Genomic DNA, 14,527 nt, shown 5'->3' with positions numbered 1-14,527 from the left:
CCACCCTGGCACATTTATTAAAGGGTCTGGAATAGCAATTGCTTTTTTTTGCATTGATATACAAGGTACTATAGTACGATCAATAAAAGAGGACATATACTAAATAGGCATAGAAACATATTGGTCAGTAATGCACACACATATCTAAAGGGTGTATAATGCAGTAATAATAAAAAATCAACATAACACATGAATCTGCTTTCTCCTGTCTGTCCCTTCCTGAACTTTCCTTTTGTCTACAAATAACACCCTGGCCTTTGCAAACACTGACTGGGTAATGACAACTTAAACAGCAGTATCACAAGGAATTAGACAATACATCCCCCACTATAGTGCACTGTTATTTCGGAGTTCATTATCTTCTGCATGCTATGGCTTGAAGGAAACTGTACTTTAAAAGGTTTCAATTGGCACTTTCAGCAACGCTGGTACTTGTAGTTCCACAAACTGATTCTTGGTGAAATCACACACTTTGTTAGCTAATATTTGTAAGTCTTTACCAAGAAACATAACACTGTAAACTCTTACTTATCTCAAATTCCTCCAAAGTGTGTCCCTCTGCAACCTGTCCTCTCCAGGGGTTAAAAAGGAAGGTTTGAAATGCATTATCCTCTGCAGGCCACTTAACTTCATCAGACTGGGATTCTCCCTCTCAGTAGGGCTCTTTCTGTACAGTCACGTTGACTTCTTCCCCAGTATTCTCCAGTCATTGTCAGCTGCATCCTAGCTATATCCAAGACATGGTTACTTCTCCCTCCTGGCCCATCTGCTCTTCCACTCCTCTGGACAAAAGCATTCCATTCTCTACTCCCCCCTCTCCATGCCCTGTTTCTCCACCCCCGACAGCCTCTGCGTGTCTCTCTGTGTATCCTCTGAAACCCAAGGCTGTCTGGGAGATGTAGTCTCTAAACACAAAATGGCCGGTGTCCAATTTCACATCTGCTGCCTGTCATAAGCGCTGGACGCTACACTTGGAATTCCTCTTGGTGCTCTGGTCATCATGTGTGTGCAGTGTTGGACTGGGGCATGTAGGGCCCACCGGGGGAATGCAGTGGTAAAGGCCCATGTTTAGGGGTGTGGCCAGTCTCTAGAGGGGGTGCGCCCAGCCACCACATTGGTTTGCCTAACCATTTTACAAGTGTTGGTCCCCTAGATAAATATATACAGTAAATACTGTAGTGCATGCAAGATAATGTACTAGTTTAGTAACAACACAGTCTAGATCCTAGGGGGTCATTCTGACCTGATCGCTCGCTGCAGTTCATCGCAGCGATCAGGTCAGAACTACGCATGTGCCAGCGCCAGTGTGCCGGCGCATGGCTGATAGCCGACAACTGTCATTGCCTGATTGACAGGAGAGGCGGTCACTGAGTGAGAGGGGGCGGCACGGCGGCGTTTGGCCGCTGTTTTGTGGGCGCGGTCCGGCCAATGCAGGCATGGGCGTACCATGCGGGGGCATGCCGCAGTGGCTGCGTGTGACATCACTGCGACCCAGGCAGCGACAAGTAACTCCCGGCCAGCCGCAGGAGCTGTGCTGGCTGGGAGTTACTCTTCAAGTACAAAAGCATCGCCGATGTGCTTTTGTACATGTGAAGGGGGGCCGGCCAGACATGCGGGGCGGACTAGCCCTGTGCTGGTCATCCCCCCGCATGCCAGTGTAAGTGATCGTAGCTGTGCTAAATTTAGCACAGCTACGATCAGGTCGGAATTACCCCCCTGATCCCTAGAGGAGGGGGTGGGGCACCAGTCAGTAGGGCCCACCGGTGGTTTTCCCTGTACCCCTATGGGCCAGTCCAACCCTGTGTGTGTGTGTGTGTGTGTGTGTGTGTGTGTGTGTGTGTGTGTGTGTGTGTGTGTGTGTGTGTGTGTGTGTGTGTCTTTATGTGCTGTATATGGGTGTGTACATGTTGGAGGGAATATAAATTGTAAGCTCCACTGGGACTTATTACGGTAGTAAGAAATTAAGTATTACAGGGATGTATCAATAATTGCATACAGGGACAGGAGCTCTGATAGTCAAACCCTGCAATATGTGATCACTTTACTTTCAGGTTCAGGTCCCGGTCTTGCTACTGCGCATCTTTACAGATACTGTACCTCTCACAGAAACTGTTGCTATCTGTAGCCCATAGACCTCAATTGTTTACACCATCTGCAGAACTGGGCCAATCTCAGGAGTGCATTGCATTCTTAGCTTGGTAAATTCAGCATTTCTATAGGGGCAGCTTTTGAGCTAAAAAAAAAATGGGGGACTGGAGCATATTTCTGGGATATCTGCTGTAGTATTGTGTACCTATGTCAGGTGATACATAGTATTTGCAGGAACACCCATTTTCTGGGTGTGTTTTCTGATAAATATGCTGCTTTATCTCTGTAAAGTGCGGTAAAAACTATTTCTGATTGGCACTAACTAATATACTGCTGCCATCCATAACACGGACTTCCGGTTCTCTATCAGAGACTTTCGGTTGGCACAATTAGAGATGAGTCAGAGAACCAGACCCACCTGAACTTTGTGATCCGAGCCAGGATCCTAGTCCAGCTTGAGTTTTCCCGCCTGACTCGGATCCCAAAATGAGGCAAAACGTCATCCTTCCGCTGTCGGATTCTCATGGGTTTTGGATCCCGGGGATCTGTGCCATTTCAGGATTCAGTAAGGGATCTCGACGGTCATAAGACTGGCACCGGAATCATGACAGTCGGGATCCCGATGGTGAGCGCAGCGTGTCACCTCGCAGGCTCGCTGCGCTCGCCACACTTTAGGCCAGGTGGCGAACTTCACTGGACACATTAATTTATTCCCTCTCAGGGGAAATGTGGCGTGGACCACCCTCCAAGTGGGGATTCCGGGCCCCGATCGGGATTCCAACCTCGAGGATTCCCTTGGCTTTCAGGGTTCACGCATTCGTATCCTGACTGCCGGTATCCTGATAGCCGGGAAACTAACTGCTTTCCCCATTTCACTCCGGTTGTGGAGCTGGTATAGTGCAGATGTGTCTGTGCTGTGTTCGTCATTTCAGGGGAGCTGCAGTGTTGTCCATTCAGGGGTGCTGCAGTGTTATCCATCAAGGGGCTGGGGATGTTCTGTCCTTCAGGGGTGCTCTCCATGCTGTGTCCATACAGGGGTAACATAGTAACATAGTTTCTGAGGTTGAAAAAAGACAATTTGTCCATCGAGTTCAACCTGTTACTGGTCTCCTACACAGCTACTGTAAATTAAAAAACTCTGTTTTTTTATTACTAGAGTACATGATTTACCCACCATAACCCTGTATATCTTTATCCATTAGGAATTTATCAAGCCCATTTTTAAAAGTAGTGACGAGTCGGCCATCACTACTCTTTTAGGCAGAGTATTCCATATATGTATTGTCCTTACTGTGAAGAAACCTTTCCGCCTCTTTGTGCAAAATCTCCTCTCCTCCAACCTAAGCGGGTGTCACGTGTCCTTTTTGATGAGCTTACCAAAAACAAATACCCCGCTAGCTCTGTGTATTGACCCCTTATATATTTGTACATGTTACTCATGTCCCCTCTTAATCTAATTTTTTACAGTGTAAACATGCCTAGCCTAGCAAGCCTTTCCTTGTATTCTAGAGTCTCCATCCCCTTTATCAATTTGGTTGCTCGTCTCTGAACCTTTTCTAGTTCCAGGATATCCTTTTGTAGTGTGGTACCAATAATCATACACAGTACTCAGGATGTGGCCTCACTAGTGATCTATATAATGTTGTCCATCCAGGGGTGCTCTGTCATATATATATATATATATATATATATACACACACTGCTCAAAAAAATAAAGGGAACACTAAAATAACACATCCTAGATCTGAATGAATGAAATATTCTTATTAAATACTTTGTTCTTTACATAGTTGAATGTGCTGACAACAAAATCACACAAAAATGATCAATGGAAAACAAATGTATTAACCCATGGAGGTCTGGATTTGGAGTCACCCTCAAAATTAAAGTGGAAAAACACACTACAGGCTGATCAAACTTTAATGTAATGTCCTTAAAACAAGTCAAAATGAGGCTCAGTAATGTGTGTGGCCTCCACGTGCCTGTATGACCTCTCTTCAACGCCTGGGCATGCTCCTGATGAGGTGGCGGATGGTCTCCTGAGGGATCTCCTCCCAGACCTGGACTAAAGCATCCGCCAACTCCTGGACAGTCTGTGGTGCAACGTAGCGTTGGTGGATGGAGCGAGACATGATGTCCCAGATGTGCTCAATTGGATTCAGGTCTGGGGAACGGGCGGGCCAGTCAATAGCATCAATGCCTTCATCTTGCAGGGACTGCTGACACACTCCAGCCACATGAGGTCTAGCATTGTTTTGCCTTAGGAGGAATCCAGGGCCACCCGCACCAGCATATGGTCTCACAAGGGGTCTGAGGATCTCATCTCGGTACCTAATGGCAGTCAGGCTACCTCTGGCGAGCACATGGAGGGCTGTGTGGCCCCCCAAAGAAATGCCACCCCACACCATTACTGACCCACTGCCGAACCGGTCATGCTGGAGGATGTTGCAGGCAGCAGAATGTTCTCCTTGGCGTCTCCAGACTCTGTCACGTCTGTCACATGTGCTCAGTGAGAACCTGCTTTCATCTGTGAAGAGGACAGGGTGCCAGTGGCGAATTTGCCAATCTTGGTGTTCTCTGGCAAATGCCAAACGTCCTGCACGGTGTTGGGCTGTAAGCACAACCCCCACCTGTGGACGTCGGGCCCTCATACCACCCTCATGGAGTCTGTTTCTGATCGTCTGAGTAGACACATGCACATTTGTGGCTTGCTGGAGGTCATTTTGCAGGGCTCTGGCAGTGCTCCTCCTGTTCCTCCTTGCACAAAGGCGGAGGTAGCGGTCCTGCTGCTGGGTTGTTGCCCTCCTACGGCCTCCTCCACGTCTCCTGATGTACTGGCCTGTCTCCTGGTAGCACCTCCATGCTCTGGACACTACGCTGACAGACACAGCAAACCATCTTGCCACAGCTCTCACTGATGTGCCATCCTGGATGAGCTGCACAACCTGAGCCACTTGTGTGGGTTGTAGGGAGGTCATACAGGCACGTGGAGGCCACACACACTACTGAGCCTCATTTTGACTTGTTTTAAGGACATTACATCAAAGTTGGATCAGCCTGTAGTGTGTTTTTCCACTTTAATTTTGAGGGTGACTCCAAATCCAGACCTCCATGGGTTAATAAATTTGATTTCCATTGATCATTTTTGTGTGATTTTGTTGTCAGCACATTCAACTGTGTAAAAAACAAAGTATTTAATAAGAATATTTAATTCATTCAGATCTATGATGTGTTATTTTAGTGTTCCCTTTATTTTTTTTGCTATACCCGAGTGTACTATACTATTATTTTTCTGTGACACTGCTGGTCAGACCGCAATGGCTCATGCACGTATTGTGTGACACTGTAGGTGGTCCATCCCCAGGCGTGCTTTGTTGTACATACAGAGATGCTGTGATGAACAAGGGACTGCTGTGTTCATCCAGGGGTGCTCTGTCAAATTAGGGGTGTGACCCCAGTGATTTAAAAAATGAAAGCTCAAAAAATGGTCTGCATTGTCCATCCAGGTGTGCTCTGTCATACTAGGGATGTAATCCCAATGTAAAAAAAAAATGAAAGCCACAAATAGAATTTATTTTTGTGCTATATCCCAGTGTACTATACTATTATTTTTCTGTGACACTGCCAGTCAGACCGCAGTGTATCATACACGTAATGTGTGGCACTGTAGGTGGTCAATCCCCATGTGTGCTGCGTTGTCCATGCAGAGGTGCTCTGTCAAACTAGGGGTGCGACCCCAGTGTAAAAAAAAATTAAAGCCACAAATAAAATTGGAAAACAATAATATATATTTATTTTTATGCTATACCCCAGTGTACTATACTATTATTTTTCTGTGACACTGCCGGTCAGACCACAGTGTATCATACATTTATTGTGTGACACTGTAGGTAGAAGTGAACTACAGTGTTATATATATTCTAACTAATACACATATTGTGTGTAGTGATGTGCACCGGAAATTTTTCGGGTTTTGTGTTTTGGTTTTGGGTTCGGTTCCGCGGCCGTGTTTTGGATTCGGACGCGTTTTGGCAAAACCTCACCTAAAAATTTTTGTCGGATTCGGGTGTGTTTTGGATTCGGGTGTTTTTTTTCAAAAAACCCTAAAAAACAGCTTAAATCATAGAATTTGGGGGTCATTTTGATCCCATAGTATTATTAACCTCAATAACCATAATTTCCACTCATTTCCAGTCTATTCTGAACACCTCACACCTCACAATATTATTTTTAGTCCTAAAATTTGCACCGAGGTCGCTGGATGGCTAAGCTAAGCGACAAAAGTGGCCGACACAAACACCTGGCCCATCTAGGAGTGGCACTGCAGTGTCAGGCAGGATGGCACTTCAAAAAAATTGTCCCCAAACAGCACATGATGCAAAGAAAAAAAGAGGCGCAATGAGGTAGCTGTGTGACTAAGCTAAGCGACCCAAGTGGCCGACACAAACACCTGGCCCATCTAGGAGTGGCACTGCAGTGTCACGCAGGATGGCCCTTCAAAAAAATACTCCCCAAACAGCACATGACGCAAAGAAAAAAAGAGGCGCAATGAGGTAGCTGTGTGACTAAGATAAGCGACCCAAGTGGCCGACACAAACACCTGGCCCATCTAGGAGTGGCACTGCAGTGTCAGACAGGATGGCACTTCAAAAAAATTGTCCCCAAACAGCACATGATGCAAAGAAAAATGAAAGAAAAAAGAGGTGCAAGATGGAATTGTCCGTGGGCCCTCCCACCCACCCTTATGTTGTATAAACAGGACATGCACACTTTAACGAACCCATCATTTCAGCGACAGGGTCTGCCACACGACTGTGACTGAAATGACTGGTTGGTTTGGACCCCCACCAAAAAAGAAGCAATCAATCTCTCCTTGCACAAACTGGCTCTACAGAGGCAAGATGTCCACCTCATCATCATCCTCCGCTTCATCACCCCTTTCACTGTGTACATCCCCCTTCTCACAGATTATTAATTCATCCCCACTGAAATCCACCATCTCAGGTCCCCGTGCACTTTCTGGAGGCAATTGCTGCTGGTGAATGTCTCCACGGAGGAATTGATTATAATTCATTTTGATGAACATCATCTTCTCCACATTTTCTGGAAGTAACCTCGTACGCCGATTGCTGACAAGGTGAGCGGCAGCACAAAACACTCTTTCGGAGTACACACTGGAGGGAGGGCAACTTAGGTAGAATAAGTTTCTGCAAGGGCCTCCAAATTGCCTCTTTTTCCTGCCAGTATACGTACGGACTGTCTGACGTGCCTACTTGGATGCGGTCACTCATATAATCCTCCACCATTCTTTCAATGGGGAGAGAATCATATGCAGTGACAGTAGACGACATGTCAGTAATCGTTGGCAGGTCCTTTAGTCCGGACCAGATGTCAGCACTCGCTCCAGACTGCCCTGCATCACCGCCAGCGGGTGGGCTCGGAATTCTTAGCCTTTTCCTCGCACCCCCAGTTGCGGGAGAATGTGAAGGAGGAGCTGTTGACGGGTCACGTTCCGCTTGACTTGACAATTTTCTCACCAGCAGGTCTTTGAACCCCTGCAGACTTGTGTCTGCCGGAAAGAGAGATACAACGTAGATTTTAAATCTAGGATCGAGCACGGTGGCCAAAATGTAGTGCTCTGATTTCAACAGATTGACCACCCGTGAATCCTGGTTAAGCGAATGAAGGGCTCCATCCACAAGTCCCACATGCCTAGCGGAATCACTCTGTTTTAGCTCCTCCTTCAATGTCTCCAGCTTCTTCTGCAATAGCCTGATGAGGGGAATGACCTGACTCAGGCTGGCAGTGTCTGAACTGACTTCACGTGTGGCAAGTTCAAAGGGTTGCAGAACCTTGCACAACGTTGAAATCATTCTCCACTGCGCTTGAGACAGGTGCATTCCACCTCCTTTGCCTATATCGTGGCCAGATGTATAGGCTTGAATGGCCTTTTGCTGCTCCTCCATCCTCTGAAGCATATAGAGGGTTGAATTCCACCTTGTTACCACCTCCTGCTTCAGATGATGGCAGGGCAGGATCAGGTGTGTTTGGTGGTGCTCCAGTCTTCTGTACGCGGTGCCTGAATGCCGAAAGTGGCCCGCAATTCTTCGGGCCACCGACAGCATCTCTTGCACGCCCCTGTCGTTTTTTAAATAATTCTGCACCACCAAATTCAAGGTATGTGCAAAACATGGGACGTGCTGGAATTTGCCCAGATGTAATGCACGCACAATATTCCTGGCGATGTCCGATGTCACAAATCCCCAGGAGAGTCCAATTGGGGTAAGCCATTCTGCGATGATCTTCCTCAGTTGCCGTAAGAGGTTTTCAGCTGTGTGCGTATTCTGGAAAGCGGTGTAAAAGTGGTGGAAAGCGTAGCCTGCCTAGGAACGAGTTGGCGTTTGCGAGATGCTGCTACTGGTGCCGCCGCTGCTGTTCTTGCAGCGGGAGGCAATACATCTACCCAGTGGGCTGTCACAGTCATATAGTCCTGAGTCTGCCCTGCTCCACTTGTCCACATGTCCGTGGTTAAGTGGACATTGGGTACAACTGCATTTTTTAGGACACTGGTGACTCTTTTTCTGAGGTCTGTGTACATTTTCGGTATCGCCTGCCTAGAGAAATGGAACCTAGATGGTATTTGGTACCGGGGACACAGTACCTCAATCAAGTCTATAGTTGGCTCTGAAGTAACGATGGATACCGGAACCACGTTTCTCACCGCCCAGGCTGCCAAGGCCTCAGTTATCCGCTTTGCAGCAGGATGACTGCTGTGATATTTCATCTTCCTCGCAAAGGACTGTTGGACAGTCAATTGCTTACTGGAAGTAGTACAAGTGGTCTTCCGACTTCCCCTCTGGGATGCCGATCGACTCCCAGCAGCAACAACAGCAGCGCCAGCAGCAGTAGGCGTTACACTCAAGGATGCATCGGAGGAATCCCAGGCAGGAGAGGACTCGTCAGACTTGCCAGTGACATGGCCTGCAGGACAATTGGCTTTCCTGGGTAAGGAGGAAATTGACACTGAGGGAGTTGGTGGTGTGGTTTGCGGGAGCTTGGTTACAAGAGGAAGGGATTTAGTGGTCAGTGGACTGCTTCCGCTGTCGCCCAAAGTTTTTGAACTTGTCACTGACTTATGATGAATGCGCTGCAGGTGACGTATAAGGGAGGATGTTCCGAGGTGGTTAACGTCCTTACCCCTACTTATTACAGCTTGACAAAGGCAACACACGGCTTGACACCTGTTGTCCGCATTTGTGTTGAAATAATTCCACACCGAAGAGCTGATTTTTTTGGTATTTTCACCAGGCATGTCAATGGCCATATTCGTCCCACGGACAACAGGTGTCTCCCCGGGTGCCTGACTTAAACAAACCACCTCACCATCAGAATCCTCCTTGTCAATTTCCTCCCCAGCTCTAGCAACACCCATATCCTCATCCTGGTGTACTTCAACACTGACATCTTCAATTTGACTATCAGGAACTGGACTGCGGGTGCTCCTTCCAGCACTTGCAGGGGCGTGCAAATGGTGGAAGGCGCAAGCTCTTCCCGTCCAGTGTTGGGAAGGTCAGGCATCGCAACCGACACAATTGGACTCTCCTTGGGGATTTGTGATTTCGAAGAACGCACAGTTCTTTGCTGTGCTTTTGCCAGCTTAAGTCTTTTCTTTTTTCTAGCGAGAGGATGAGTGCTTCCATCCTCATGTGAAGCTGAACCACTAGCCATGAACATAGGCCAGGGCCTCAGCCGTTTCTTGCAACTCCGTGTCGTAAATGGCATATTGGCAAGTTTACGCTTCTCCTCAGAAGCTTTTAATTTTGATTTTTGGGTCATTTTACTGATCTTTTGTGTTTTGGATTTTACATGCTCTGTACTATGACATTGGGCATCGGCCTTGGCAGATGACGTTGATGGCATTTCATCATCTCGGCCATGACTAGTGGCAGCAGCTTCAGCATGAGGTGGAAGTGGATCTTGATCTTTCCCTATTTTTTTAACCTCCACATTTTTGTTCTCCATATTTTAATGCGCACAACTAAAAGGCACCACAGGTATACAATGTAGATGGATGGATAGTATACTTTATGGACGACGAGTGACGACACAGAGGTAGGTACAGCAGTGGCCTACCGTACTGCTATATACAGTATAATGGACCTGGTGGACACTGTCAGCAGACTGCGTTTATAGTATAGAGGAAAAAAGACACCACAGGTATACAATGTAGATGGATGGATAGTATACTTATGGACGACGAGTGACGACACAGAGGTAGGTACAGCAGTGGCCTACCGTACTGCTATATACAGTATAATGGACCTGGTGGACACTGTCAGCAGACTGCATTTATAGTATAAAGAAAAAAAGACACCACAGGTCTGTCCACGGCACCGAGGGTATTTACCAAAGTAATGGCCGAAATGATGATACTCCTTCGAAAGAAGGGAGTTATAATTATCCCGTACTTGGACGATCTCCTTATAAAGGCGAGGTCCAGGGAGCAGTTGTTGGTCGGAGAAGCACTATCTCAGGAAGTGCTACAACAGCACGGCAGGTCCAGCAGGTCCGTCATTATAAAATATATACCTGTCCTGCAGTAGTGATATATATATATAATTTTTATATCATTATCATCCAGTCTATACTAGCAGACGCAGTACGGTAGTCCACGGCTGTAGCTACCTCTGTGTCGGCAGTCACTCGTCATCCATAAGTATACTAGTATCCATCCATCTCCATTGTTTACCTGAGGTGCCTTTTAGTTGTGCCTATTAAAATATGGAGAACAAAAATGTTGAGGTTCCAAAAATAGGGAAAGATCAAGATCGACTTCCACCTCGTGCTGAAGCTGCTGCCACTAGTCATGGCCGAGACGATGAAATGCCATCAACGTCGTCTGCCAAGGCCGATGCCCAATGTCATAGTACAGAGCATGTAAAATCCAAAACACCAAATATCAGTAAAAAAAGGACTCAAAAATCTAAAATAAAATCGTCGGAGGAGAAGCGTAAACTTGCCAATATGCAATTTACCACACGGAGTGGCAAGGAACGGCTGAGGCCCTGGCCTATGTTCATGGCTAGTGGTTCAGCTTCACATGAGGATGGAAGCACTCAGCCTCTCGCTAGAAAAATGAAAAGACTTAAGCTGGCAAAAGCACAGCAAAGAACTGTGCGTTCTTCGAAATCACAAATCCACAAGGAGAGTCCAATTGTGTCGGTTGCGATGCCTGACCTTCCCAACACTGGACGTGAAGAGCATGCGCCTTCCACCATTTGCACGCCCCCTGCAAGTGCTGGAAGGAGCACCCGCAGTCCAGTTCCTGATAGTCAGATTGAAGATGTCAGTGTTGAAGTACACCAGGATGAGGAGGATATGGGTGTTGCTGGCGCTGGGGAGGAAATTGACCAGGAGGATTCTGATGGTGAGGTGGTTTGTTTAAGTCAGGCACCCGGGGAGACACCTGTTGTCCATGGGAGGAATATGGCCATTGACATGCCTGGTGAAAATACCAAAAAAATCAGCTCTTCGGTGTGGAAGTATTTCAACAGAAATGCGGACAACATTTGTCAAGCCGTGTGTTGCCTTTGTCAAGCTGTAATAAGTAGGGGTAAGGACGTTAACCACCTCGGAACATCCTCCCTTATACGTCACCTGCAGCGCATTCATCATAAGTCAGTGACAAGTTCAAAAACTTTGGGCGACAGTGGAAGCAGTCCACTGACCAGTAAATCCCTTCCTCTTGTAACCAAGCTCACGCAAACCACCCCACCAACTCCCTCAGTGTCAATTTCCTCCTTCCCTAGGAATGCCAATAGTCCTGCAGGCCATGTCACTGGCAATTCTGACGAGTCCTCTCCTGCCTGGGATTCCTCCGATGCATCCTTGCGTGTAACGCCTACTGCTGCTGGCGCTGCTGTTGTTGCTGCTGGGAGTCGATGGTCATCCCAGAGGGGAAGTCATAAGACCACTTTTACTACTTCCACCAAGCAATTGACTGTCCAACAGTCCTTTGCGAGGAAGATGAAATATCACAGCAGTCATCCTGCTGCAAAGCGGATAACTGAGGCCTTGGCATCCTGGGCGGTGAGAAACGTGGTTCCGGTATCCATCATTACTGCAGAGCCAACTATAGACTTGTTTGAGGTACTGTGTCCCCGGTACCAAATACCATCTAGGTTCCATTTCTCTAGGCAGGCGATACCGAAAATGTACACAGACCTCAGAAAAAGACTCACCAGTGTCCTAAAAAATGCAGTTGTACCCAATGTCCACTTAACCACGGACATGTGGACAAGTGGAGCAGGGCAGACTCAGGACTATATGACTGTGACAGCCCACTGGGTAGATGTATTGCCTCCCGCTGCAAGAACAGCAGCGGCGGCACCAGTAGCAGCATCTCGCAAACGCCAACTCTTTCCTAGGTAGGCTACGCTTTGTATCACCGCTTTCCAGAATACGCACACAGCTAAAAACCTTTTACGGCAACTGAGGAAGATCATCGCAGAATGGCTTACCCCAATTGGACTCTCCTGTGGATTTGTGGCATCGGACAACGCCAGCAATATTGTGTGTGCATTAAATATGGGCAAATTCCAGCACGTCCCATGTTTTGCACATACCTTGAATTTGGTGGTGCAGAATTATTTAAAAAACGAGAGGGGCGTGCAAGAGATGCTGTCGGTGGCCAGAAGAATTGCGGGACACTTTCGGCGTACAGGCACCACGTACAGAAGACTGGAGCACCACCAAAAACGCCTGAACCTGCCCTGCCATCATCTGAAGCAAGAAGTGGTAACGAGGTGGAATTCAACCCTCTATATGCTTCAGAGGTTGGAGGAGCAGCAAAAGGCCATTCAAGCCTATACAACTGAGCACGATATAGGAGGTGGAATGCACCTGTCTCAAGCGCAGTGGAGAATGATTTCAACGTTGTGCAAGGTTCTGCAACCTTTTGAACTTGCCACACGTGAAGTCAGTTCAGACACTGCCAGCCTGAGTCAGGTCATTCCCCTCATCAGGCTTTTGCAGAAGAAGCTGGAGACATTGAAGGAGGAGCTAACACAGAGCGATTCCGCTAGGCATGTGGGACTTGTGGATGGAGCCCTTAATTCGCTTAACAAGGATTCACGGGTGGTCAATCTGTTGAAATCAGAGCACTACATTTTGGCCACCGTGCTCGATCCTAGATTTAAAACCTACCTTGGATCTCTCTTTCCGGCAGACACCAGTCTGCAGGGGTTCAAAGAACTGCTGGTGAGAAAATTGTCAAGTCAAGCGGAACGCGACCTGTTAACATCTCCTCCTTCACATTCTCCCGCAACTGGGGGTGCGAGGAAAAGGCTCAGAATTCCGAGCCCACTCGCTGGCGGTGATGCAGGGCAGTCTGGAGCGACTGCTGATGCTGACATCTGGTCCGGACTGAAGGACCTGCCAACGATTACGGACATGTCGTCTACTGTCACTGCATATGATTCTCTCCCCATTGAAAGAATGGTGGAGGATTATATGAGTGACCGCATCCAAGTAGGCACGTCAGACAGTCCGTACTTATACTGGCAGGAAAAAGAGGCAATTTGGAGGCCCTTGCACAAACTGGCTTTATTCTACCTAAGTTGCCCTCCCACAAGTGTGTACTCCGAAAGAGTGTTTAGTGCCGCCGCTCACCTTGTCAGCAATCGGCGTACGAGGTTACATCCAGAAAATGTGGAGAAGATGATGTTCATTAAAATGAATTATAATCAATTCCTCCGTGGAGACATTCACCAGCAGCAATTGCCTCCACAAAGTACACAGGGAGCTGAGATGGTGGATTCCAGTGGGGACGAATTGATAATCTGTGAGGAGGGGGATGTACACGGTGATATATCGGAGGATGATGATGAGGTGGACATCTTGCCTCTGTAGAGCCAGTTTGTGCAAGGAGAGATTAATTGCTTCTTTTTTGGTGGGGGTCCAAACCAACCCGTCATTTCAGTCACAGTCGTGTGGCAGACCCTGTCACTGAAATGATGGGTTGGTTAAAGTGTGCATGTCCTGTTTATACAACATAAGGGTGGGTGGGAGGGCCCAAGGACAATTCCATCTTGCACCTCTTTTTTCTTTCATTTTTCTTTGCGTCATGTGCTGTTTGGGGAGTGTTTTTTGGAAGGGCCAGCCTGCGTGACACTGCAGTGCCACTCCTAGATGGGCCAGGTGTTTGTGTCGGCCACTAGGGTCGCTTAGCTTACTCACACAGCTACCTCATTGCGCCTCTTTTTTTCTTTGCGTCATGTGCTGTTTGGGGAGTGTTTTTTGGAAGGGCCATCCTGCGTGACACTGCAGTGCCACTCCTAGATGGGCCAGGTGTTTGTGTCGGCCACTAGGGTCGCTTAGCTTACTCACACAGCTACCTCATTGCGCCTCTTTTTTTTCTTCTTTGCGTCATGTGCTGTTT

Source organism: Pseudophryne corroboree, chromosome 3, assembly GCF_028390025.1.
Source record: "Pseudophryne corroboree isolate aPseCor3 chromosome 3, aPseCor3.hap2, whole genome shotgun sequence".
NCBI classification, from domain to species: Eukaryota; Metazoa; Chordata; class Amphibia; order Anura; family Myobatrachidae; genus Pseudophryne; species Pseudophryne corroboree.
The sequence above is the reverse complement of the archived record's forward strand: the minus strand, read 5'-3'. Positions refer to the sequence as shown.